This window comes from Molothrus aeneus, chromosome 5, assembly GCF_037042795.1.
Source record: "Molothrus aeneus isolate 106 chromosome 5, BPBGC_Maene_1.0, whole genome shotgun sequence".
Classification (NCBI taxonomy): Eukaryota; Metazoa; Chordata; class Aves; order Passeriformes; family Icteridae; genus Molothrus; species Molothrus aeneus.
In genome coordinates, this window is record NC_089650.1 from 33,829,409 (window position 1) to 33,842,152 (window position 12,744).

A 12,744-nucleotide genomic window follows, 5' to 3' on the forward strand; every position below is an offset into this window, starting at 1 on the left:
GGCCTGGCAGGCTGGAACAAAATCTTCGCATTATTCCAGATGTTTTCCTTGAACAGAACCAAATGAACAAAGCAAGCAAGCAGTTATTTCCTGCAGCCATAAGCATGCTACCCAGAGCCCAAAGGAGACATCAACCCAGTTTATAGAAAAATGAGAATGACAATAAAAGCAGGTGGGATTTGGCCTGGAAGCTAGGCACCATTCCCTGGTGCAAATGCTTTCACCAGTGTGGACACAGCATAGACATAGAAGATGGCTATACTCCATCATCCAAGATGTGAAGTTTTCTTGGAAATCAGGTTGAACTGCTGACTGAGTTATCTTCCACAGAGGCATTTTGAAACAACCTCAGAAGATGGCACATAGGAAGAATTGTGTGGATTTTCTGCAAGGCCCTCAAACACCAGCAGCTTCAGAAACTGAGTCATCACCCTCAGAGGTAAAGTCTTCGGAAAAATTAGGAGCCGTCATGGAAAAGTCACTTTTGGCCTTGACATCATTTATTTCCTCCTGAATCCCTTATGAGAAAGCTCCGAAAGGGCCCAGGACCTCATCTCCTCTATGCCCTCCTCCAGGGAGGTATCAGTCACAGAGATTGTTCCTGGTGGTGAATAGAGAACACCTTCTGACCCAGAGAGAGTGAAAGAGCAAACCCAGAGTGAGGTAATTCCTGAGTGTGTGTGTATATTACTGAAGATTCAGAACAATCTCATTCCTAATCATATAAAAATAAAGACAAACACTACTTTTGTTATTATTTGAGAGGACCAGCAGCTAAAAAATAGTTGTTTACATTTTTGCACCTCTCATTTCAAGTGCTTAACTGAAGGAAAATGGATCTTGGGGTTTAATTTGAAAACTGTGAATGATAAAACAATATTGCAGTAGTTTGAACATAAATGAAAATTTTCTGCCCTCTATAATATTTCCATACTGGTTTAATAACACCCAATGTCAAAAGCTGTTGTATAAATAAATGGTGACAGACATAGAAATCAAAGGGTCCATTACATTTACACCAAGCAGTGCCTATGTAAAACATATTTATGATTCATCAAGGTAAGATCCAATAATATTCTGAACACTTAGAATATTGTAATTGATATTCATCTCCCCTCATATACCTGTGTTCACCTGTTCTGTACCTTCCTGATTATCTAGTCTTTTCACACAGGCAAAACATATAAACATATATGAGCACCTGACCTAATTTAGATATCCACATTACAATCAGATGAACAACACTGAATTTTTCTCATTTAACAATGGAAAGGCTGCATGATTAATTCAATTTCTTTTACTGCCCTGTTTGCATAGTATTAAACTCTAAGTGTGCTAAGCAACTTCACAACACACAGTCACAACAAAAAATCAAAGTTTAATATTAAACTTTCTCTATATATAAAATCAAAATAAGTTCTAACACCTTTTTTATTATCAGTTTTAAGGGAGTTTATGTGATTACTTATCCTATACAGATTTAGATCCTTAAATATAAAAATAACTTTTAATTTCTGTTATTCTTGTTTTGGTAACTATGAATAAGATCAGTGACAGAATGGTTTTTTGCTCTTATTATCGTGCTAATATGTTGTGCCTTTTATGGTTTTAATTTTTCAAAGCAGTTGCATATGCAAGCAGCCTATGATGAGAGCCCTTTCAAGAGAATTCCCCATCATTTGCCTAAACTTTAATGCTTCTTGATTCATATGAGGGATTCATATGGGAAAGCTTTCCCTGAATTCCTTCTGGAGAAAACTGAGCCAGAAGATGCACTTCAGCAGCTAACATGAATTTTTCCCATAGGAGCAGACCTGAGCTACTCAGAAACAAATTTCCTGCAACATAGGTCCAGTCCCTCCATATAGAGCTGCTGCTCCTAACACACACCCACACACAACTTGTCAGCCTTAGCCAGTGACCCACCGTGCCACATTTTAACACTCTATACTTCATGTGAGGCAATCCTGGACCAAATCATTGTTCTCCCTTGTATGTCCCCGTGATGAACAATTCTTTGGCATTTTAACCTGACGAGACAGTACTTCAGTTTTGCTTTACCGTAAGTAATTTTCTACAATGTAGAATGGACAAAATAAAAGGATAGCAATCCTTTTATGAGCCAAGAAGCCAGAATTCAACCTTCATTTTCCTTTGGTTTAAGTATTTTTTACCACTTGTATGTCAAAATAACTCATTTTGTAACATGATTATAAATATTTGAAATGCATTCACACTTCTACCTGAACTTCTGAAACACTTTGCTTCTTCTTGCCCTGTTATCCTCCCAGTAGTGGAATATATTGCCACTGCTGCTGACTGCATTTTTATTCTCTCTGTCAGGACTCAGATCACTCAAAATGTGGCACATTGCAGCACAAATTGTCTCTCCTTAAAGAAGTTGATCCCTGAAATCTAATTCTGCAAGCTGACACCCTTTTTTCCTATGTTATGCATTTTTAACGCAATGGAAGAAATGTGCAGTGCTGTATTTTGACAATATGGAGGTGCATTTATCCCACAGGTGCCTTCCTTTGGCACTTCAGGTTGTAATTTATCTCATTTGATTTCTTCTGCTCCATGTGATGGAGAATGTGGAATTTGATTCTTGAGGTTTAGCATTTTTGCTGCAGACAAGCTTGACAAAGACTGTGTTATTACTTTTAGCTTAGACTACTAAAAGGATTGATGTACAGTACTTCAATCACTCATTATTTTGCCTCACTCTTTTCTTTGATTGATTAAATGTCTAGTATTCAAAAATGTTACATTTTAGGCCTACCACTTATTTTGACTACAATTCATTGTTAGGACTAATCATTTCATAAATATTGATTGAGCAAGCTGCTCAGAATTCACAAGTTAGATGGTAATAGTTTTGTATAACTCTGCTTCCAGAGAATAAAGAGACCTTAACAATTAATTTCGTTGGGAAAGAAGTACAACAAGCTTAACAACTTCTTTTGAATATCATGATGGTTTTGCCCAACAAAAGGCAAGTAAAGCACTCCCTTGGAAAACTGCTCTCTTAGAGTCCCATTATATGGACAAAGATGGAAGAGGGAATACATTGAGAACCCTGTGGAAAAAGCTCTGCAGGATCTGCTCCTGGAGTCCCTGCAATGTGTAGTAAAAAATGTGTCCATAGGCTCTTGTTTAATTACACCAATAATAGGAAGTAAGAGTATAATGCTGCAAGGCTCAAGATTTCTTTTCATAGAAGTCCTTCTCTAGGGAAGAAGAATATAATTAAAACCTTAGTTTTTACAGAAAGTATGGAGATCTGAAGAAACATGGGAGTTGGAAGGAAAGTCATTATTCTTGATCAAAGTTATTTGATAGAAAATTACAGTCTTCCTTTGCTAAATGTGCCTGCTTACGATGTGAGAAAAATTACTATATTAACTTTTACTGTGCCATCTTGGCTAAAAAGACAATTGCTTTCTGTGTTGCTTGTGATTAAATATTCTAAAATATTACTCCTGGAGGCAGATAATATTCTCTTGGTGAATTGGTTCTGTCTGGTAATGCCAATCACTGGGAACATTTTAATGACTGCAGACATAACATCGTCCTCACCTGAAGAGGCAATAAGTCATCAGCTACAATGACATCTACCAACTTTGGGAATTTTGGACTGCAACACATGGCCTTCACCAGGTGTTTGTTGATGTAGGCTATAAATATCCAATGGGCTCTCTTGGTTCTTTCAAAAAGAAAATGTGGCCTTGGGCTTTTCTGTACTTCACAAAAGGTGAATGAACTTCCCTGAAGACTAGCCCCAAAAACATACTTTTGAATTTACCCTGAAGCAGAAGTGGCATTAATTGAAATTATAATATTTGCATCTGAGTCCTCAAGGACAGTAATTTCTAGCCATGAGTCTTCCCCAGAGGCTGGAACAAGAAGGATTCAATTAAGAAGTTGAAAACTACTATAGTATGAAGCTAGACCAGATTATTCTAGAAATATGAGCTAAAGATTGCAAACTTCATGTGAGAACTGCCTGTGAGCAGTCTGAAGATCCTTGGTTCTGAGGCAGCAGGCAGAAAAGTATCCACTTATTTGTTCTGCAAGAAAGTGACATAGTTAGCTTAAAGCTATCTATAATAACACTTGTGTAGCTACAGTGTAAGCATACACTTTGATAGGAAGCCAGAAAGAGTTTTTAAATGAGGGAATTATCATAATTTTGATAGTGCTTTGAAGTGTTTCTCTGATCAGGCGGCACTGCTCTTCCCATGAGATCACTAACCACAGAAATTACTGCTGCTTTGTCAAGACACACTGGCTTGAAAAAGAGAACCACAACTCTGGAAGAGGTGTTCTGCCACTGGATTTCTTTGTGTCCGTCTTTCCCAAGGAAAAATGTACACAGATTTTATAAGTATCTCCCAAAACAGTACTGGTTTCTCTTCTGCTGTAGGGACCAATTAACTCCTGGGAATCACCCGTGCCAAAAACTGTGTAACAGATGAAAGTGTCAAAAAATTACTATTAGCTAAGGTGAACCAGAAAAAAGGTTAACTGCTATTTCCACTGCAGAAATATACCTCTGCTGCCTTTTTTATTGAATTATTTGGCAAATTGTAGAAGTGTCCAGCCCTAAGGCAGACAGAGCGTGGAAGTGTGCAGAGAGCCAGTAGCAAGCCCAACTCCCCACAGCACCCTGTGTCAATGAAAGACATCAGCTTGTCTGTGTGCACACACAGCCAAAGGCTCACCAGTCACCAGCAGGAACTGATGGTGGGTACTGCTGGCAGGAGAGAGGGAGAAGAGCCTTGAGAAGGACAGTACTAAAGCAGCTGCTTTTTAATTCCATCTTCTCTCACAGCCTGGTTGGTGCCCTGTGCCTCTCGGAGGATACTGAGCATGAGCTCCCCCCCATCTGCAGCTAAAACTTCTTTTTTCAGGCCTCTTCCAGCAGATGGAAACTGCAGTGGCAGCACTTTTTCCCTGCTTTGACTCTTCCAGAGGCATTGCTCAGTGTCCTTCCCATCTTCCTTGTAAGGCACAATGAAAATCCCTCACATTAGAAGGTATCTGGGAAGGTCAACCATCCAAGTCAATTAAACTGTGCTGCAGTCAGCACAGCCACACAGAGATCTTGTATGTTCCTCCTTCTGCTAGAGTTACATTCTCCAAAGCTAATGCCTCTGCCAGTGATCAAGCATGTGAATTATTTTCATTTTCTCCAGTGATTTCTATTGCACATTCTCAAAAAATATATTACCTTTGGTTCAAGCTCTGGATAGAGTGTCAAAGATCACAGATCTTTTACAACAATATTTTTAAACATTAATGCTAAATACTGAATTATTACAAAAAAATAAATATGGAGAATATAATTACAAACACAGTCAGGCTGTTATTGAGTTCACTCACCACACACCTGTCAGCGCCAAGTCCATCATGAGTGAGAAATCTCCAGGGTAGCAGCTATTCATCTATCCATCCATTTTCACACCTTCTTTTAGGTTTTGAGTTAGAAACAGCAGCATTAGCATCAACTGATAAGGACATCGTGATGGTGACGGATGGAGTTCCAGAAACTTACACTGGGAATTTGACTGATCTCAGACATTTACATATATTAAATAAAGAGGCTGTATTCAGCCTGGTGGAGCCAATGTCTTGATTTCCCTTACCAAAAGAATCTCACTGAACTATGCAGCCATTTATCAGATGATATGGCAATTGAAGTAGTGTCAGCAAGGCATCTTGGCAGTCTTCAATGAGTAGAGTTTGTAAATTTTTGCAGAGGTCCTGTTACTGCAGCCAGGAATGCCCACAAAAAGGCTGTACAAAGCTGGTAGGCAGAAATATAATTTTTATTCGACCTACCGATGGATTTGGAGAAAGTACCTAAGATTTCTGGCACAAAATCCCTTCTTTAGTTTTGAAACAGAACAATTAGAGGTAAGTTTAAATTGCTGCTTAACTTAACTGTGTCAATCAGTGAGAGTGGGACAATAGAGCAGTTTGTACCTGTGGGGGAGAAAGCAGTACCAGACACTCAGTCCCTTTGAACAGTGCAGTCCTTAAGCTGACAAACCCATTCTAGAGGAGTGGTAAAAAAACAAAACAGGCAGTCAGGCTGTGAGCTGGACTGGAGGGACCACAGTAGTGCACTGTGTCAACAAATGTGCCTCAGAAATCTGGGGATCCCATGAAATCCTTCAAGGACCAGTCACGTCCCTGTTGCACTGAGTGCATCCTTTTGGAGAACACTTTGCATGGACATAAAGAGGTTGGGGAGGTGTCAACCTTCTGTTTCAAGGTATCAGTGACAGCTGGATAACAACTGCATCAGTGTCAGCCTTGCCAAGACACAAGGAAATCTCAGCAGAAATGAGCAGGAAATGGCTATTAAGAGTGGTACCTAGCAAATCGTCCTGCCCATCACAGCATGGTTAAACAAGAAAATTTTGAATTTGCAAACAAACTTTTACCAAAGACTCTCTGAACTCTTTCCCACCTTTCAACACTCAGATCTCCCAATATCCCTTGGGGGTAAAGTACTATTATGCAAAGACTAAATGACTTACATTCTGCTAGGGAAAAATGATTGGCCTAAAGACAAAGAGCAAATCAGTGGCTTTGATTTATAGCTCTGCTCTGTCCTGACTGCAAGGGAAGACTTTTCTGGATTTGCATAGAGTCTCACTGAAGACTCCAGCCCCAGTGGAGAAAGAACCAGTGCAGGATCAGAATTCAGCAGAGTCTCAATACTCAATTTAGGAGGCAGTGGCCACCTTTTTTTTCTTGCCCAAAGTTCTGTTTGCGGAGTAAAGCCTGCAATGTACTTGGATTATGCATTTGACAGGAAAATTAAAAGAATATAATAAGAATACTAAGATGTGATAATGTATGTTTATATGAATTGCCACTCTTCTTAAAATTGTGTTTGAGCAATCTAGCTCTAATATTTCTTTTTTTTTCTATGGAACTCTTTGCTAGCTAATTTTGCAAGTGTGTCTGATCAGGCTCATTTAATTAATCATTTTTGTTTGACTCATTAATCTCTGCCTCTCCTATGAAAGATAATCTGCATTTAATAGCTATGTTATGTAATAGGCAGCAAGCCAGGAATATCTTGCACACTTTCAGAAGGCAATATTTTAGTGTGTCACCAGATTTATCTATGCATCAGGATCTCATTTTTAAGATGCTCAAAGTGCTACCTACAATCCATTTCCAGTGGCAGATGTCAATCTACACTGCTTTTAGCTAGCAAGCGAATGTGGTTGATGTTTTTCAAACATCTTTTAGAGACACAAACTGACAGCAGATGGGGAAATTTAAAGATGTGACTGGGCAGTAAATCTGACCCACTATTGATTTTGATTCACCTTTTGTAATGTTTTTTAGACAGGAAAGGCAATAGCAGGTAGACCAGTCATCTGGGTCTGGCATTCCTTTTTTTACCTTCATCCCATTATTCTTCCTGGAAGATTCACCCCATCCATTCTATTAAATTTGGGACAGCTAAGCTATGGGCATTTCTCCCTTGCCCTTCTTATTGCCTCTAAAGGCCCATGTTATCACAGCAGATGTAAGGATACAAATAGCAAACACACAAATGATCAATGTACTTCAAGATAACACTGCAAATATTCTTCCTATAGGTATTAGGATTCTTCTTGTCTTCAGATACAATCATAGAACTCCCTCCACTTTACTGCACTCATAGGCTGTTTTAGTGATTGTTCTTTCATTTAAAATTTTCTAAATTTTCTTATACCTACAGATAAATACATACACATTTTATTTTCATGATCTCTTTGCCAAGGACTGAATTTCATTAACAAGTTGAGACATGTAATTGGAGGAATCAATTACCATCTCTTTGAATCTTGTTTTATTTCTCATCCTGAATTCATTCCTATTTCTTAAATTTTTTCTGAGAATGAAAAATTATATCCGATTGTAGTCAAACTAAAATTAGTAGACAAAGACTCCTTGCTCAGTGAAATTATGCTTTACAGTGTGATCCCATAATGGTACTTGCTCATTTTGCTACTACAACTCGTTGTGAACTTGCACTTTCTTTGCTCTGACAGCTCGTCTAGACTATGTTGCTCTGATACTATTTAGGTTTCTCCACTCTACAGAACAACTAAGTAACTGAGCTTGTAAATGACTTTTTCCAGGAGAATTAGCCCAAAATTAGAGTTGAATCTTATTTCCTGTCCATTATAAAATTCATTACTTAGGGTCCCATAAATTTTCCCCATTCTCACAGCTGTTAACAAGTCCCTCACACTGCACATTTCATTAAAAGACTGTTTTTTCCTTCCTTTCTGAAAAACCATTAACAAGATATTAAAATTTGAGCAAATCCAGATATCCTCTAGATATCTCTCCCAAGTCTTACAGATTGCCATTCCTCCTTATCTTTTGTTAACAGTTTTTCAGACAATTTCACTCTGTGTGAACAAGTTTGTTTCCTGGTCAATTTGAATTAATTTGGAAAGCTGCTGTCAAATGCTTTATGAAAATCTAAATACCTGATAGCTACTGGTCTGAATTCATCCAATAATCTTGCACTTTTATCAAAAAAAGAACAATCATTTGGTTTATCATGCATTATCATTCGGTAAATTCACTTAGTAAAAGCTACTTAATGTTCTTGCTTTCATTATCCTCCCCAACTCCAGAAATGCCTTTTTTCCCCAACACTTTTGATTTAACAACCTAATAATCAATATTAGAGTTATTAAAGGGCAACACTCTGGCTACATAAGTATACATAATTGTTGTGTATTGCCACTCCCAATTTTCTGAAGCCCAGTAGTAGGTAATAATTGTTCCATTTCTATTCTTTCACTTGTCTACCTTGTTTCAATGGTTTGAAATATGTGTAGAGGCTGTGCAGCCTAAAGCTGCTTTTTTCTTGGACAAAGGCAATAATTTATCTTTATACATAATTTCCAGATTATTGACACTGTATTGTTCCACTTCCATACTTCTCTCTCAGTATGTTTCTTCACTAAGTAGTCAGCTGACTGGTGCCCTTTTCCTGTATCAGATTACAGTTGCATGCTAATCCATTTAAGTCCAATGCCTTTATTCATGATCATGAGTATTTCTTTTATTTGTTTTATATTCCTACAATATTTTCTTTCTTTTTCTTTCTTTTTTCTTTTTTTTTTCTTTCTTTTTTTCTACAGCTGCCTTGTTCATAACTTATTGCCATGTGGCTGCACTACAACGAAATCATTATGTTTACGACCACATAGTGCTTAAATACTACCCACCTCTCTTTTTATGACACAACATTACAAACTGAAAAGACAACACAATATAAAGGATTTTCTGTATCAAACAACGTCTTCCCTAGCATTACATCAAAGACAAATGAAAAAATTATATTATTCATGAAAAAAGCAAACCAGAGCCTTGCTCAGTGACTGCATCTGCTCTCTGCCCTTGGAGCACTCCTGGAGTTACACTAGTCTGTTCTTGATATATATCATCAGTAAACAGGCAAATCCTAAATACACTCTAATCAAGTGAACAAAAGCAAGTATCTCACATAATAAAAAAGGTTTTTAAAAAAGTCTGGGGTTAAATCAGATTAAAACAAAGAATCAATTTTTCTACTCTGCAGCAATTATCCACTCCAGAGGATTGTCATCTGTCAGAACAGACAGGGTCTGTCTTCAAACATATTTTGATTGGGATTTATTGCTTCCTATCTAACACAAGTGACAGAGCTCTATGAAAAAAATCCAAAACTCCTGCTGAGGCTCCCTTAGCTTGATGGTTCACATTTTTACATTGAGGTTCTGTCCAACCCCCTGAGTTGGACTTCAATTATTAATTTAATTAACAGTAAATGCTGTTAAGTTTTTCCCACAAGCTCATCTTTCACTTCAGGTTATGCCTTAACATTTCCTACGTGCATTATCCTACTACCAAAATTTATTATATTCAGCATTTCTATCCACCTTACTGCATTAGTTGTATATTTTATGATGAGATTGGTTGATTTTTTTACCATGTTGACTAAGGGATCCTCAACAACCAGCTCAGATGCATGCTGATCTATTTAGTAGACAACTAAACTTAGCAAGTCTGACACACACTGTAGGAACCAGGCTCTTTGGAAGGAGTAGATTGCACTGCATTGTCTCAGCTGTTCAAATCTCTCTAGCTCTGCCAGCATAGGATTGGATAGTACATCAATTGAATCATTACTTTGAGGACACATGGTAGTCCCAGCTGTGCTGTGCTTTCAGACCACTGGATGCAAGTCTTCTGCCACCAACTCTGACACAAATCAGAAGTTGCTAGCACAATGCAGAGGAAGTGAATATACTGAGTTATTAGGAAGACAAACTCAATCTTGCCCAACTGAAAGTGAGTGAGCTCTGTTTATTTGAGCTTATTGCCTTGTCTGTATACACCTGCACTTAGTTTGCTCAAGTTTGTAGAGCAAATTAACATGATGCACTTCCTTTAATCCCTTTGTTTTAGCCAATCTCATTGTTTACACCAATTTCTGAAATGTAGCTTCTGTATCAGAAGGTGCAAGTTCAACATATCTAGAGGGGAAGTAGTAGAATTCTGTCCTTTTATAAGCCTAGACAAATTATTTAGACCCTTAAAATATTTAGCACCATTTTATAACCAATTACAGAGTACAATTGCTGAATGTAAGTGAAATGCTTCTAAAGATGCAATTGCATTTGCACACGTAATTTTAAAAATATGACTTTCATTTTCCCACTTACTATGTGTGTAATTTTGATTACTTAGCCTCCATAGAAATTCCATGCTGCTATATCAACTAAATATTTACCCATGTTAATTTATTGTACACACAAAAATAGTAAAATGCAACCCCCATCCATGCCTTTGAAGTTTTTATAGTAGACAAGGTCACAGAAGAATGAATTATGTACAGAGAGATGCAGAAAGAGCTTTTATGAACCATGATCCTGATATTTTGTCATTAGTTTTTTATTCATCTGACTATTTTTTCCCAGGTTGAACTAGGAGTTACTGAAAAATATGCTTTACAATAAAGAGATTGAAAAAGAACAAAAAAAAATCCTGAGCCAACCATTTATCTCCTACTGAATTGTGTGAACTAAACTTAGGTTTAGTTCAAGCAAGAGTTCTCCCTAAGCAGTTCATATATTTTAATATGGTACAAGCACTCTGGATACATGGTACAGTTTATGGCTTAATTTGGTTTAAAATTAAAGGGACAAATCTGTAGCTGTGGAGTACACTGGGTGAAATCCTAACCAAGGCTTCTGGCTCACCAGCCTAAACCAGGCACAATAAGGCACTATGGAAGTCTTCACCTTTTACTGCTTCTCAAACCCTTCACATTTAGCTGTGATGCTCAACCGGCATTTCTCTTAAGTAGAAATAACATCTTACAGCTGATGGTAACTGCAGGAGGAATATTTTTAAAGTGCATGTTTCATTAATCTTGTCCAGTGAAAATATTCAGCTCTCTCCAGATTATCATTAACTGGACCTGTTGATGTGAAATAGCCCTCTGTAGATAACTTTTAGTCTTTTCATTCAGAATTTAGAAGTGCCTTCTCTGTAAGCTTTTCCCAGAGCCACAGTCCCTGTTCTTGCTGTTTTGTCTTGGCTTTTTGTTTTTCCTGACTTGCTTTCTTTTGTCCTCATTTTTGGTTGGGATCTTCCTCTGCTTGTCCTTTATAACTGCACAGATCTTCAGAAATCAAGAAAGAACCCCTCCTCCAACTGCCTGTGCTCTCCACTCTGACACGGTCTCCTTTGGAGGAATGCATCTGTCTTTGGGGTTACTTACCAGCTAGGTTTAATCTACTTTTGATATCAACCATCTAAAACCCTATAGGCATTTTAAATGGATAGAACTGCTCTGATTTCCACTGACATACATATATGAAAATATATGCTGATTTTGTGGTAAGACTTCTATTATTACATAATTCTGTGATCTCCATGAAAATGTATTTGAAACATATCAATTAGCCAAGCAGATGAGTGGGATGAGAAAAAGATGTGTTACATACATGACTGTACAACAGAAACAATCTACACTTTTGGTATTAACTGTAAAGAGTTAATGGGTCTAAAAGTGCATCTCTGAAAACGATAACATTTCGAGAATCATTATTTCATCTTTTTAAGGGCCAGATTCACATTTGTGCTTGTGCCTATTGCAACCTTTTGACAGTTTTATTGTTGAAAAATTCAAGGTACATCTCATAATTGTACCAGGAACATGCATTTATCATTGGCAACAGCTCTGTGCCACATGAAATGAATTACTGTAATAGATATGTCATGTAATAGCATCTTATTATCCTCTCCCTCTTTCTCCTCACCTTCTGCAATGAGCAGGTCAAAAATGACTGTAAGTGGAACAGACAAAATGACTCCTGAAAAAGTTCAGTAAGCAAAATGATGCCTGCTAAAAATAATGCTCCAGAAGTACAATGAGTAATTAACTCTAGGTCCAATACACTACATAATGAAAATGCTGTACCAGGGCTTGAGCCCTAATGCTGCTGCTCAGCCCTAGCAGTGCAGCAGAGAGTGAGGCACTTTGGTGCATCAGGGAAGGAAGGCTAGCACCACAGAAGACCAAGGCCCCTTAGATCCTTCTGCCCTGGTTTCCTCACTGCAGCCCTCTTATTACTGCTAAAAGGCAAGGTGATACAAAGGCAAAACTTTACAAAACTCACCTGGGCTCTCTCTGCTGTTCCTACAAGTTGCTGTGGCCTGAGA